Source organism: Physella acuta, unplaced genomic scaffold (genome assembly GCF_028476545.2).
Source record: "Physella acuta isolate Inbredline_101_S28 unplaced genomic scaffold, ASM2847654v3 ptg002042l, whole genome shotgun sequence".
Classification (NCBI taxonomy): domain Eukaryota; kingdom Metazoa; phylum Mollusca; class Gastropoda; family Physidae; genus Physella; species Physella acuta.
The window spans coordinates 33,204-50,199 of record NW_026733545.1 but is presented as its reverse complement, the minus strand read 5'-3'; positions in this window follow the sequence as shown (position 1 = coordinate 50,199).

The following is a 16,996-nucleotide window of genomic DNA, read 5'->3' as shown; positions in this document are numbered from 1 at the left end:
TATTTAAATTAGGCCAAAGGCTTATTAGGAAAAGGCTTAATAGGCTTTTGTAATAGATTGAAATAATTGTGAGGTCAAGGGAACTCACTCTTCTGTATTAGTTATATTTATAATATTGTTATCTTGAGTGATGTCCCTTGTGTACTTCCTTCTGCCCTCTCTGTGTGTTATCATCGTGGTAGTTAGACCCAATTAAACGTGTTATATACAACCACAGGCTTCTGTCGTCAATCTATTATAACTGGCGACGAAGGATAAACATCTACTAGAAAGAGCACCTACTTACGCAAAAAAGAGGTTTGCTAGAGCTTATTAGCTAATTATTTCTAGAATTATGGCGCTGTATGGCCAAATAAAAGAATTTGATGCGAATGATGAAATCATTCAAGATTACCTAGAGAGGTTAAGCTTTTACCTAGAAGCTAACGACGTGACGATAGAAGCCAAAAAGAGAGCTGTTTTGTTAACAGTCATAGGGCCTCAACAATTTAGGCTACTAAAAGACTTATGCGCACCAGCCAGTCTAACTACCAAGAGCTTTAACGAGCTGAGCAAATTGCTAACAGACCACCATGCGCCTACCCCATCAAAGTTTCTATGTCGAGCTAAATTTGACAGTAGGACTCGTCAACCAAACGAGTCGATATCAGAAAATGTTGCTGCTTTACGTCATTTAAGTAGATTCTGTGAATTTGGAGAAACGCTGTCTGACAGACTATGTGAAAAGTTTGTGACAGGTGTAAACAGCCCTGATATTCAAAGAAAGTTGCTGCTCGAGTCAGATCTAACATTAGAAAAAGCAATACAACTTGCAACTTCATTCCAGCAGTCATCAGATGCGACGAAATCTCTTACGCCTTCAGGGATCCATGCAGTAAACAGCAGGTTAGTCAATAAACATCAACCCCAACAGAGCATTCCAACTTATGCTAAACAGCCTGCTCGTTCAAATCCTAGATCTAAATCTAGTAATAATTATCAAAAATGTCATCGATGCAAAGGTCCCCATGCATCTCATCGGTGCAAGTTCAAGTCTGCAACTTGTTATAAGTGCAGTAAGCAAGGTCACATTGCCAAGGCCTGCTTTGCAAAGTCTTCGTCTGTTGCTAAATCTAGCCAGTCAAGACAGTACCGCAACCAAAGGCAGCACTATGTTAACTCTCACCAAGACTACCTAACCCAACCAATGAACCACTCTACCTGTGAAAATGCTCAAACTGATTCGCAGCCGGATTTCAACCTGTTCTCTGTTAAATCAATAAGTCATGCTCCCATCAATGTACAAGTTAATATCAACGGTAAGAGCATCAGCTTCCAACTTGACACTGGAGCATCTCTAACAGTCATAACAAAGAAAGATTTTGACGCTGTCGCAGGAGGATCAGTGCCTCTACAGCCGTGTCACAAGTGTCTAACAACATACACTGGTGACAATGTTCCGGTAATAGGAGAGTGTATGGTTCATGTAAGTTATAATGGTCAAAGTGTTAAACTTCCTCTTCTTGTGGTTGAAGGAAATGGACCGCCATTACTAGGTAGGAACTGGTTAAGTGATCTTAAGTTAAATTGGGAGAGTATTTGTTCATTGAAGAATGTAAAAGAATCTAGTCTTACTTCACTAGATAAAGTTATATCTGAAAATAAATGTGTTTTTGGTAATTCAGGATTACTAAATGATAGAACAGTGAAGTTAAGCATTAAAGATACAAATCCAAGATACTGCAAAGCTAGAGTTCCACCTTATGCAATGAGGAATAAAATTGAAAATGAGCTAAGTAGATTGGAATCTAATGGCATTATAAAGAAGGTAGACTATTCCGATTGGGCGACACCCATTGTGCCAGTGTTAAAGAAGGATGGTTCTATAAGAATTTGTGGAGATTATAAAACTACACTGAATAAGCAAATAGAGCTAAATAGGTACCCTATACCTAACATTGAGGAAATTTCTTTGAATTTGGCAGGAGGAGACAAATTCACTGAATTAGACTTTAGTCATGCTTACACTCAACTAGAACTGCATCCAGATTCAAAAGTCTATACGACAATAAACACACATAAAGGACTCTACCAATATGAAAGACTATGTTTTGGCATATCATCCAGCCCTGGAATTTTCCAAGCTGTCATGGACAGTATTTTTAAGGATATTCCAAATGTTTGTGTGTACTTTGACAATGTGTACATAACTGGTAAGAATGACACTGAACATCTTAAAACACTTGATAAAGTATTGAAAATTGTTGGTGAAAAAGGTTTAAAGATAAACAAAGATAAATGTCAATTCATGCTGACAGAAATTAGTTTTCTTGGTTATATATTAAGCAAGCAAGGCATTAGACCTCAACCTGAGAAAACAAAAGCCATTAAAGAAGCACCCAAACCTGAAAATACCCAACAACTAAGAGCTTTTTTGGGCTTGATAAATTACTATGCAAAGTTCATAGGGAATCTGTCTGGTAAACTATCACCACTGTACAAGCTGCTACAGAAAAATGCAACTTGGCACTGGGGTAAACAACAAGATACTGCTTTTAATACAGCAAAAGAGGCTTTGTCTTCTGACACCTTACTAACTCACTATGACCCAGGGAAAAGACTTATATTAACATGTGATGCTTCACCAGATGGTGTAGGAGCAGTCTTGTCCCACATGGATGAGAAGGGTGACAGACCCATTGCTTTTGCCAGTAGATCTTTGAACCAGGCTGAGAAAAATTATTCTCAGTTAGATAGGGAAGGCTTAGGCATCATTTTTGGTGTTAAGAAATTTCATAAGTTTCTGTTTGGTAGGAAGTTCACCATCTTTACAGATCATAAACCATTGCTAGGTTTATTTGGAGAAAACAAAACCCTACCTGAGCATGCCTCACCAAGAATTCAAAGATGGGCTATCACACTAACTGCATACAATTATGAATTGAAATACAAACCTGGATCTGAGAATAGTGCAGATAGTCTTAGTAGATTACCTTTAAAAAACCAAAGCCTGAACTATGTACCAGAAGATGTATTTGTTCTCTTCACTATCATGGATAACTCCAACATAAATGTGAATGATATTAAAAGAGAAACACCAAAAGATGAGTGCTTAATAAAAGTATATGAGTACTGTAAGAATGGTTGGCCTGAAGAGTCTGTGAATGATGACTTAAGGCCATATAAAATAAGAAAAATGGAATTAAGTCTAAAAGATGGAGAAGATACAGTCCATTATCAGCCAGAGCTACCTAAACAAAGTATTTGTAACTTAATAAATGATTATGGTGATATGGCAATTTCAAATGCTTTAAGTAAGAAGGAATGTGATCATAAAACAACTTTGCTAACATCATTAGCACTTACAGAAAATAAAAGGGTAACATCAAAAGAAAAAAGATTTTTGCCATTTAATACACCCACTTCAAATACTGGATCACAGTTGCAAAGTGATATGGTCCAGAATATTACTCATAAACAGTATTTTTGGTTACCAAAAAGCACTATCAGATTACATGAGGAAATTGATCAATCAAAGAAATCTATGTCAGTTAAGGATCTGAATAACAGCATAATACTTTCAGATGCCAATTCAAAAATGGTTCCATTAAATCATGACAAACATTCATTGAAAGAGAATTTGGTGTTAATAAGAATGTGTATCTAAGAAATTATGGGAGAAAGGAAAAATGGATACCAGGTCAAATTGTTCAATGTACAGGACCTGTGTCTTATAAAGTTAAAAATAACTTGTGCAGATAATAAGTGTGAATCTGTCAATCCCACCAAGTCTGATCAGTTCACACCAACTCAGTTTGTTCCACAACCAAGTTCTGTTGATATGAGTGAACCAAGTTGTCTGGAGTCAGAAAATGTAAATTCTGGAGTTAATGATTTAAATCCTAGACCTCCTGAGATAGAGAATCCAGATGGTCAGAATATTGAGTCACCAAATCAAAAGCCACTGAGAAGGTCAAGCAGGACAATCAAGGTCCCAAATAAGTTAGACCTATGATTTTAAAGGTCAAAAGGACTTTGACATTATTGTTTTGTATTTTGATTATGTTGTAGCATATTGTGCATTGTTTGTAAGGATGTAATCTACCATAGTGTTCATGTTACAATATAATTGGTGATTTTAGGATACTATCAATTGTTCTATTGAGAGATGTGTTATTGTGTTCTAAGGGTAAAGGGATGTAATAGATTGAAATAATTGTGAGGTCAAGGGAACTCACTCTTCTGTATTAGTTATATTTATAATATTGTTATCTTGAGTGATGTCCCTTGTGTACTTCCTTCTGCCCTCTCTGTGTGTTATCATCGTGGTAGTTAGACCCAATTAAACGTGTTATATACAACCACAGGCTTCTATCGTCAATCTATTATAGCTTTAGTTTTTAATTAGGCAACAAGGCAGAGGCTTAATGTTGCTTATAGATTTCATTTGAAATTATTATGATATACGCTACTCTGCGGCTATCACTTAACTATAGACTACTATAGAGTATATTATAGCCTAGGCCTATCTAAATAAAATAATTCAACTCACTTAGCTTACCATAATTTTTAAAAATGTTTAGTTAAGTATTCAGCTCTCTATGTCAGCTAATGCCCATAATTGTTAGATCTATTAATTATTTAATGATTAGTAGGCCTAATTATAGGAATTAGGTCTGATACATTAAGTCCTATATATTGGTCGTAGAGTAATACTATTGGGCTAGTAATTATATACAATATCTATACAAACCTACTTATCGTTAATTTGGGAGTCTTTGCATTGACCTTAGTTTTCAGATGAAGCAGCCTAATTTTTTATCAGATTATACCATAAAATCAAAAGTAGACTTGTAGATCTTTTTAAAACAAGGCATGAAATATTAATTTAAATAATATAAACAAATAGCCTAAATAACAACTACACAAAGTTAAAGTCATAATAACTTTTTATAAAGGTATCTTGAATTTCAACTGGAGGTAGTTTTGATAAATATTAGTATTCTGAACATTAAAATAGGTAGACTTAACATAAATTTGTTCTGAAAACATATTTAGAAATTGGTTTTAAAAAATGAGGTTAGGATTGGGGTGGGTAACTAGTTGAGGATTAGATATGAAATTCATTGTGTTTATCCATGTTGTAATTTCTCTTTTACAGGTTCACCCAAAAAAAAGGGAAGATCTGATTTTTACCAGTAATAAGACTACAGCATACTAAATGACACAAGATGTTCTTTCTCTATTACCTCTTACATTTGACATAAAAGCAGGAAAAGGTATGACAATTATTAATAAGCTGCTTTAAATTTTATAATTTGTTTTTTATAACTTGATTGTACCATTTTTATTTCCAATGATCATAAATATAATTTAGTGTCATTTATATTTTAAAATATTTATATTATACTAGATATAATATACTTCTATAATATTACTATCCAGGTTTAACAGTCTATGCCTACAACATAGATCTCCAGGACTAAAAGTGCAAAAAATTGCAATCAGTATATCACAAGTATTATAACACACGCATCTAATCTGCTTCAGTGGCGAGAACTGGGTGAATCCTCTCAAACATTAATCAGGTAAGTTATCACAAGTTTGCTTTGGTTTATTTTTAACATGTTGATTGAGATAGATTTTTATTTGTATAAATATTGTATTTAAAAAGTATTTTACCTAGTAAAACCAAGTCAGTGGTGAAGATTGATACAATATGTATTTTTTTAAATATTTGTTTTGCAAAATATGCTGATTTGCAGGAAGGATATATATATATATATATATATATATATATATATATATATATATATATATATATATATATATATATATATATATATATATATATATATATATATATATAACATTATCATTTAGTGGTTTGTCTTACAAATTTGAATTATTTACTTAATCTGTCTTAACTGCTCAACAGGAACTAGGCATACCTAATGAGCGTCAAGCTGATACAGTAGATGTACAGAAGAATTTATACACAAGGTAAATATTGATAAATTTTAAGTTTTCTTTTTTTAAGGTTACATGTAGTGTTTTGGGAGAAAGGAATTAAATTATTTAAATTAGGCCTAATAGTTTATTTCTCTATCTTATGTTTCTCTTAAAATAACTTAAATTTTTCCCCCTTTATCACTAAAGCAAAATTTTATAGATATCTATGCCATGATTCATCTCATTCAATCACTTTTTTCTTGTTTTGTTTTGATGTATTAAACTAATTTAAACTAAAGATTATTATTTTTTTTTGCTAATTTTATTATTTCAGATGGATGATTAAGAAAATCATTTTGTTTTGTTTCAGGAAGTGAAAAGTGATGTAAAAGGCAACTAATACTTCCATCTACCATAGTTAAACAAGAATCTGCAAATGGTGATAATTGCAATAATCTTGATATATTAATGTTTGGCTTTATAATTATATGCAATTGTCAGGTTTGATAAATAAATTATTTCTCAAAATTTGATGTATTTGGTTTTCTTACTTTGTACATAAGATGCAAGTGATTGAAAGCTGAAAAGGGTTGTATGTAGTTACAGTATTCCCAGCACACGTTGACATTAAAACAGCTGAAGCCCTTTAAAAAAAAACAAACAAAAAAATAAAATAATCTAGGAATGCTGTTTCTATTAGCTGAGCACTTATTTGGAAAAGAACTTAATTGTTTACCAGAGAATACTGTGACCCAGTTTGTACTCCAGGCAAAAAGTGCCTATGTTTATTATTATTAAGTTAAAGAAAAGTATCAAACAAACAGGATAATATTAATAATAAAGACCTCCACACTAGAGAAGTATGGAATGAGTGTTGCATGGAATCCAAATCAACTTTGATGTTGCTAATTGCTACACTGGGCATAATTGGCCTACATTGACTTTTGCTGAGCTAGGCAACTGTTTTTTGTTTAACTTTAGATGTCGACTAAATAAAGAAGAAAACTGACACGCCAATATCAAAATCAAGAACTTGTAAAGTTCGTGGTTGCTAAACCGAGAAGTCCTGAGTTCAATCTCCCGTGTAGATGAGGCTCTATAGTTGGGGATAGCAACCTATCTTGGGGATACAACACTTGTTTTTGGATTGACAAAAGATAAAAGAAATCCAGAAAGAAAAGCAACTGAACGAAGAAGAAAAAGGCTGGATATATTCGGTATCAACTGTACAATTTTAACAGACACACATTTCAAACTACACATGCATTTCAATGACAAAGTTCAGTGAAGCCATAATGTTGAGTTTGACTGAATGAAGAACGATATTGTTATTTCAAGCAAAGTTAAGGTTTATTGTCTTAAAGATATTGTCGTGGATTGATTTAGACTAAGACTTCCCTGTTAAATAAGCCGACAACGATGGCTCTTCTTATTTCTCGTCTTTGATGTTGCTTTCAAGAACTTGTATGAGATTAGATTACCTACATAAGGCTACAAAGTTTGGAATCTTGGCTTTCTAATAGTGGACCTGGCTACATGACATTACCCCCACCCCGTCAATTACCCCCCCCCCCCCCGGAGGAGACCCCCCCCCCTCCCGTATTTACCCCCCGGGGCAATTACCCCTTGTCAATAACCCCCCTGGAGAATCCCCCCCCCCCCCCGGCCTCAAGTTATGATCCTAACTCAAACTCTATACCTATGTATTTCCTTAATCCTAATCGATAAAAAAAATGACCAAACCCTAAGCATTCACCTCAGCCTAAAACTTAACACATAACCAAAACCAACTCTAGACTTAGGTTTCAGCCTAACCTTGACCATAACACTAACCCTAATCCTAGCCTTAATCCTAACCCTGACCATAACACTAACTCTAGCCCTAACTCTAACCTAGCCCTAACGCTAACCCTAACCCTAGCCGTAACCCTAACCATAATCCTAACCTTGGCCAGAACGCTAACTCTAACCCTAGCCCTAACGCTAACCCTAACCCTAGCCGTAACCCTAACCATAACCCTAACCCCAGCTGTACCTTAAGAGGTGTGTCCGTGGGGGGGGGGGGGATGTCCTCCTTGGCGGGGGGGTAAATGACAGGGGATAATTGCTTCAGGGGGGGGGGGAGAGAACTAATAATCTGTAAGTCCTACTATTCAAAACATTTGGTTTAACACAATGTCGTCACACATGTAAAACAAAATAAGCAGTGTTTTTATTATTTGTATCCTTAAAAATGCAAAATAAATGCTACGCCATTAACTCAACCCTCTTTTTTCTCGTTACATATCGTCACATAAAGCCACCGCCCAAAATGATGGTGACGTCAATATACGATCATAAAGTGGTCACCCATTAACGACGACTCACTCTTCAGACGATTTTGCACCCAACCCCCCTTCTCTAATTGTAACACATTTTCACAAAAAGCCAGATCTTCGCTTCTCCCCCCCCCCCCCCCCACCACCACTCTCTTTAAAAACACCACACCTCAACACATAACCCCCTCCGCCGTTCCCCTGAAACTGCATTTTTACTTTCTCGTATATACGAAGTATAGAGAAAGTCTTGTAATCGTGCAAAAAAAAATCGAGATTTTTTTTACAAATCTCGACGTTTTACACCTCACTGATACGGAAAAACATAATTTTGCAATCTTGTCCGTATGTCTGTGTGTCTGTGTGTAAACACGATTACTTGAGTACCGTTACAGCTAGGTTGATGAAATTTCATATATAAGTATTTTATCAAAATCGTAGATCCGTATAAACTTTTGAGCGATTTCCGATAACCGAAAGTGGTACTTTTTCTACTTTGAATTTTTCAAAAGCCTGTAACTTGAGTACTATTTCAGATAGATAAATGAAATTTCACATATAAGTAAAAGATCTAATTCTCTGCCTTCTGTCAAATTTTGAGTAAATTCCGTTGACAGGAAGTACTAATTTACGCTATTTCCGATTTCTCAAAAAACGCACGTAAATTTATAAAGTACTAATAATATTGCACACTATTATGCACTTTTCATTTGGCGTTTACTTGGTGTGCAATTCTTTTTTCTACAAGGTTTTATTCTATTTTAAAAAGTTTAAGTATTTAAAGTGGATTAAAAATCATGTCTATTTCTCGAGTTGCCATTCCCGGTAGTGTTATATTAGAATATTCAAGAAAGCTTAGGGGAGATCACTCCCGGTTTATTATAATATGTACTGACCTCGATAAACATTGAGTTAATAAATGAATTAATACCAAAAGCAACCTTTTAAAGCCCGAAATAACGGATGAAAGCAAAAATGTGTCGTCACACTTTCCGATCACCCCTTCCCATAAATGAAAAAAAAGCCTGAACATACTAAAGGAGAGTATGGATGTTGATGGAGGATCCCAACGTTAAAAATTAAAACAGGGCAAAATTTCAGGAATCCATGTTACATATTATTATTTTCCTTAGGTATAACAAAGGTATTTACATTGTGTTTTATATTTTACGAGCCGCTATCATACGCCGCTATTTAGTTGTTTCATTTTCTACTTTTCAGTAATTCATAATTTGTGAATTCGACAGTAACAATGCTGCCACTGAAAATATTTGCTTTAAAACACTATCAGTAGCTCGTTAAGGACGATAACCTCCCCCTCCCCACCCTCCTTTCACACAAACCCTACCCCCCCCCCAGTGAAAGCAGCCCCCTCTGAGTTACCTCCACTAAGTTTAAAATCGTTTCAAACTAAATTATCTGCCCCTAATAGCTGTCACTAAACCCGGCTCTACGATTGTAAACATTTAGCTTGAACCACAGCTCACCAGACCATGTAGGGATCGGGGTGGTAGGGATAGAGAGAAAGAGAGGGGGCTGCAAGGGGCGCTTACCGCTTGGTGTTTTCTATGGTATCCATGAAGAGAATTATTTATATAGAAGAAATATATATTAAACCAGCGTACCCGTCCCGCGCGTTGCTGCGGTCTCAGAAGACCGACTGACGCAATATTTTAAGAGGATTCCATAATTACATTAGCAATCACGTATTTTTTTACGCTTGACATTGATTTCTAAATCTAAACAATTTAAATGTAATCAAAGCCGGTGTTATATTGCTTTCATCATAGTTGTTGAGGCGCAAATTCTACCGCACACAGTAGCCCATTGTATCCATAATGTATCGCACTCTTTAAAACGAACGTAGGCGCAATACTGTTTATGAGGGACCCACACAGAGGCGCTAGACCACACGCCAGTGGTGCAGTAGACAAAAGTTTCCCTACTGTAGGGCGCTCTTTTAAAACTCATAGTGTTCCTCCCGAAGCCAGGGGGGCGCACCGGGTCAAACGAATTGTCATCGAATGTCGTGTGCCACAGAGTCGATATTGTAGAGTGCTCTTTAACACAACCTTAGGATATCCCAGGGCGCCAAATCGCATCCTGCCGGGGCGCCGGCAGACGCGCCTGATTCCATATAGTCAAATTATTGTTGACCATCGTGTCTTTAGTGTATAAATTAAAAAAAAAAAAACGAACGTAGGCGTCGTAGTGTTCACATGGTAGCACGGGGCGCTTCGGGTTACGTAATATCCGGGGCGCCGGCGGCTGCGCCTGTTGTTGCTTTTTTACCTTAGCCCCCATGCAGAAGGCTCAAGTTTTAATATCGCCGCCCTGGATTTTCGGGCGCCAAGCCATTTATTAACAAAAATCGCACCCTCTAGGGAAACGCCCATAATAAATTTTAATTTTTGTTTTCGCAGAAACCTTCTCGTGAGTGTTTTCATTAACTCTCGAAAGTTTAACGGCACTCAGATGAACGATGTCAAACAGCATCCGTTTTGTTTTTTACAAACTGTGTAGAGAAAAATTGCACCCCCAGGAGCGCCGCCCTGTTAAAATAAAAAAAAAGAATTTCTTACTGTAACCTCCCCTGAAGTTTTATGGCGAGCGGATGAACGGGATTAAACCGCAATCTACTTTTTCGTATATATACCCTATATAGTGAAGAATCGATTTGCGCCCTGCTGGGGCACCGTGCTTGTGAAATATATCCAGTGGTATTCTTAACTTAAGTTACATGGCCATAGGATGAAAGGTGTAGTGCTGCATAGAGGACATAAACAAACCCACAAACAAACAAGCGAAACTTCATTATATATATAGAGAGAGAGAAATATACATAATTCTACATATGCATATATATATATATATATATATATATATATATATATATATATATATATATATATATATATATATATATATATATATATATATATATATATATATATATATATAGCTACATTTGGTGACTTCCCATTTTCCCCAATGGCGTCAAATTTTGCACATAATCCACCTATTAATTCATGTGAAAAAAAGCATCGTTTTCATCGTAAATTATTAGATTTTGGTATCAGCCTCTCTCCGGTCGTCGCTTAGCAAATCTGTTATCCAAAAATTCAACAAGCATGTATTCACCTGTACATTTTGCCGTTTGAGTCATTTCCCCTCACCCCCCCCCCCCCGGGTGATAGTTTTTAAACGTGCACAGTTAATTGTATATTTTTTTATCTGCAGTCAGTTATTAGTACAGTTAACTCTCATTAGTCATTTATTGAACTGTCAAAATGCATACTTCTTCTATATATTTTGCTATTTTTCGCCATGGAGTCACCCCCGAAATTTTTCCACCTTGCGCAGTCCTCAGCCCCGCCCCCCACCTTGTGACGCCTCTGGTTAGGGGTACTACTTGAGTACAGTAAATAAATAAATAAATATATATATATATATATATATATATATATATATATATATATATATATATATATATATATATATATATATATATATATATATATATATATATATATATATATATATATATATATATATATATATATATATATATATATATCGGGGGGGGTATAGCCCCTTGGCACACCTTGTACCTACGCCACTACATAATCATGTTCTTAAGATTATATAGCACATTCTATGTATAAATTCGATAAAAATAGCTATTACGTATTCTACAATTTTATATTTGTAATAACATATTGTAAACGAAATGAGTCTTAAATTCGATTACAAAATGGGCCTTTATATTATGTATTTTTTCTATTTTGCAATCATATCATGTATTACTTGTTGTATAGCCTAGATTCTATAATAATATACTAATATATTCTATATTACATAATCCTATATTATATCGTTTAGTAATCTCTACCCTAATGTTTTCTATACCGAATAATCAATATTCTGTAATTCTAATTGTGCATAAATTAATCATATAATCTCTAAAATTAATCATAACTGTGATCACAATTAAATTCAGCAATCCACTGTATTAATTTATATTGCTAAAAATAATTTAATTTTCAATTTTAAAGACAGAAGATACATTTTTATAATATTAATTATTATTAGCTCTGTAAAATGAATGGTTGTTTAATTTTTCTTATATTAAATATTTTAAGCGATTAATTAATCGAAATGGTTTTATTCCGTTAGCTAGTTTTTACAGTTTATAACTATAATTAGAGTCTCAGCGACAGAATCAAATGAGAAAAAATCTATAGCGTTATTATATACCGACACTGTTGATAAGCCACTCAACGACAGTGTCGTTGAGAATAGTGTATGATCGGCTGAAATTTCATATATAAGTATTATATCAAAATCGTAGATCCGTATCAACTTTTGAGCGATTTCCGATAACCGGAAGTGGTACTTTTCCTACTTTGAATTTTTCAAAAGCCTATAACTTGAGTACTATTTCAGATAGATAAATGAAATTTCATATGTAAGTAAAAGATCTAATTCTCTACCTTCTATTAAATTTTGAGTCATTTTCCGTTGACTGGTAAAAGTACTTTACGCTACTTCCGATTTCTCAAAAAACTAATGTAAATTTTAAAAATAATAATAATATTGCGCACCATAGTAGTATAGTAGGTCGTGTTTGGGTCGAAAGAGGAGGAGGAGGCGAGGGGGAGGAGGAGGAGGAGGAGGAGGAGGAGTGATTGATTATTTTGACCGTTATTGATTGATTTTTTGCCCACCTGTTGCATATTTTGACCGTTATTGATTGATTTTTGCCCACCTGTTGCATATTTTGACCGTTATTGATTGATTCTCGACCACCTGTTGATTTGTGTCCCTGTTTTTTGACCAACTATTGATTTTTTAGCCCGTTGTTGATTGTTCATTAAACAACTGTTGATTATTTTGACTAGTAGGTTATTGTTTTGATCGGTATGTTGACCACTTGACCACTTGTTGCCCAGATGTTGTTTTACATTGTTTTATTAACGATTATCATAGAGGAGGAGGAGGTTATTGTTTTGATCAATTGATCGATATATTGACCAGTTGACCAACTGACCAGTTGTTGCTCAGATGTTGTTTTACATTGTTTTATTAACGGTTATCATAGAGGAGGAGGAGGGTATTGTTTTTTCCATGAGTTATCCAGTTGTTGACCAATTGACCCCTTGAGCTATTGTTTTATTAATGGTTAAATAATAATGTTATACATTTGTTGACCAGTTGACCAACTGACCAGTTGTTGACCAGATGATCAGTTAGTTTATCGATTGTTGCCCACTTGACCAGTTGTTGGTTGTTTTTATTGACCTGTGTTAGTTGACCACTTGGATTTAAATTTGTCTTATTCACACCCTTTGTACTAAATATAGTTTTGTAGAAATAGGTCATGACCTCATGACGGAGCAGGTGCTGTCTGTGTGAGCATGTCCTTTTGTGTATGACGCGACTCGCGCGCTCGCGCGCTTTGTCTACCCCGACCCATTCGTTATGGTCTATTGTTACGCTATCTATATTGAATAGGGCTGGTCTGGTCTTATCCCAGTTGTTAGTGTTTTTATAAACATTGATATTTTTCTAAGATAGTGACCAGGGTCAGACATCAAAGAGTATATTAATCAATTATTGTTATCAATTTAAAAAGTAATTTAGGATACCAAGGGTTTAACAGAAATTACACTAAATACCTTTGATTATGTTTTTGTTTTAGTTTCAAAGTCGGTTATGTTTCAAAGCTCAAGTTTTGTAAATTTCTTTTGAGACTATGTTGTAATCACTACGTTTTCATTTTTTTATTTTTTTTTTTTTTCACCACCTTTTAATTTTAAGGTTCTATAATTCTACCATATTGACTTCCACTTAAAATATATGTTTAAATACCTTTTGTTTATATTTTTATAATTTTCTAAAAAATATTAATATAGAAGATAAACAAATAAAATTTTGTTTCTGTGTGTTCATCACTATACGCACCCAGCTTTATTTTCCCTAACGTTAGTTAGGAACCCATCAGTACTCAGAGAACTTCTATTGATTTGGATCGGAATTCTACTCTTCCCTGTCTATAGAATGGGACTTCTGTGACAGTGGGGAGGGAGTGGGGTGATTCACCCCTAAACTAATCCGCGACTACAACGATGCATCTTTCATCTTTTTATAGTTGTTTAATTGTCCCCCCTTTAAGCATTCTCAAGGACGAGAACGCAGTGACATACATTATCATAGCGACAATGGAACGATGTAGCCCCGCGCGTTTATTGTTTACATTTAAAAAACGCGTGACGCGTGCGCTGCTCGCGTTTTCCCTAATAGAGCAACGAAGGTAGAATCCGATGTTCTATAATTAGAACAGTCTTGTTTACTTTCACAAATAGCTTCACATAAATTTAGGATCCCAATGGTTTAACTGAGGACTGATACGGATTTATAATAGTGATCTTTTTGACTTGAACTTTTTTAATTTAAGAAGGTTTACTTATTCATAATTCAAAACGTCTAATTACAATTTTATTTTTTGCAACTTATTTTATTTTGTTTTTCTATATCTTGCATTATCAGCTCAATTTTTTGACCAGCTTAGTAAATTTTGCTTTAGATTATAAATTAAAAGTTTAAAAAACGTTATAGTAGTTCGTGTCAAATGAGACATCGTTTAACATGTCTACATTTAAATTTCACCAAAATAACGACGTAAAAAACTAAATACGGTATGCCTTTTTATAAATTAAAAGTTTAAAAACGTTATAGTAGTTCGTGTCAAATGAGACAGCTTTTAAAATGCGTACATTTAAATTTTCACCAAAATAACGACGTAAAACCTAAATACGGTATACCTTTAGCATTCATATCCTTCAATCAAATCACTTTTTAAGTACAAATCAGTAATTTTGATTGATTAATAATCTTGGCGAGTTATTTTTTATCCGTCATTTACAAACATCAAATAGGGTAATCTGACACAAGACGAGCTTTTAGTACTTTGTTGAAATTAATTCAAGGTAGAAAACCCTAAAAATATTTACTAATGTACCGCGGGTGTAATCTTTACAAGCTTGCAAAACATACACGCGTCATTCACTCTAGCATTTTTAAGTCTCACAATCGCGCGCGCGCCCAAATTCCATTGAATACCGCGAGGACAATACCCATTGTATGGGTAGCTGAGCGCTGAACAATAGGCTTTGAAAACCCCAAAGTGCATGGGCGGTTAGAAAATAAAGCGAGGTATCTTTTCCGCGGAGCGAGAAACAGGTGATATAAAGAAAGTTGCTTTTTGTATTTTAAGTCTCAATCAGGGTGGTGCGATATTTTTTTCTTCTTTGTATCCGTGTTGTAAACAAAAAAGGATGAGGAGAAAGGGCAATGACCTACCCTCCGTGTGTTCCATGATGGCAAACAAAATTTCAAAATGTGTATTTGTTACGTTTTAGTAGCGAGATATCGTCTACTCGTTTCTTCCTTGAGACGGCATTAGCAGGGGAGACGATTCGCCTTGAGCTACCCTTCAACCATTTACTAAATCACCGCTCACAACATTAGCGTCGCATACATGTAAAGGGTATTAATTAGTTTACGCAGCGACTTATTTTACTTGTTCGGTAAAGGGAGAGAACGCAAGGGATAAATTAGCATGTCACCTATAAAGGCGTCTGTCGTTTTCTTTGTATAAAAGAGTTTTTTTTTTTTTTTTTTTTAAACCGTGTCACCATACCATTGTCACTTTCGCAGCTGCTTTTATTTTTAGCTCGAAGAAATTTATTTTTTAACTTCACGTTGAGTCATTTTTTTTAAACGCGTATTTGTTACGTTTTAGTAGCGAGATATCGTCTACTTGTTTCTTCCTTGCAACGTCATTAGCAGGGGAGACGATTCGTTTCCGCGGAGCGAGTCGTGCGTCATTTAAAGACATCAAATAGGGTAATATTACACAAGACAAGCTTTTAGTACTCTGTTGAAATTAATTAAAGGGTGAAAACCCTAAAAAATATTTACTAATGTCCCGCTGGTGTAATCTTTACAAGCTTACAAAACATACGCCATCATTCACTGTACGCATTTTTTTTTTAAAGTGCTACGAAAGCACGCGGCTACCTTCCATTGTGTACCGTGACCACAATACCCATTGTATGAGTATCTGAGCATAGGACAATGACTCAAACAGAATGTGTCGGAAAAATACTTCCACACAAAACCCTTCTCTCTCGAAGACAATTTATTTTTAACTTCACGTTGAGTAATTTTTTATTTTTTATTTTTTAAATGTGTATTTGGTACGTTTTAGTAGCGAGATATCGTCTATTCGTTTCTTTCTTGCGATGTCATTAGCAGGGGAGACGATTCGTCTTTTACAGTGAGCTAGACCATATCTTTTTCAAGTGCAACGTACGCGAAATAAAGAGACTAGCTTTTGTATTTTATAGCGCAAGCAGGTGACGGGATATTTATACATCTGCTTGAGCGTTATCGGCGAAACTTGTTTTAAACATTATTAATACGCTAAAATTTTAAAAATATTATTGTTTCATACACTGATCTCAAGATAGAGTTTTTAATCAGATCTATTATTAACAAATATTGTCATTTTAACACACTTTGTAACCATCAAGTTGAATCAACCACACCTGCTGTTACCACTCGTAAAGTCAAATCTTCAAGACAAATCACTGATACCAAACAAGACATTAAACTGAATTATATACCACTATGTGATACAACTAATATTGTCTTTGCAATGTTAAAAGAGGGGGTATAACTTGTAT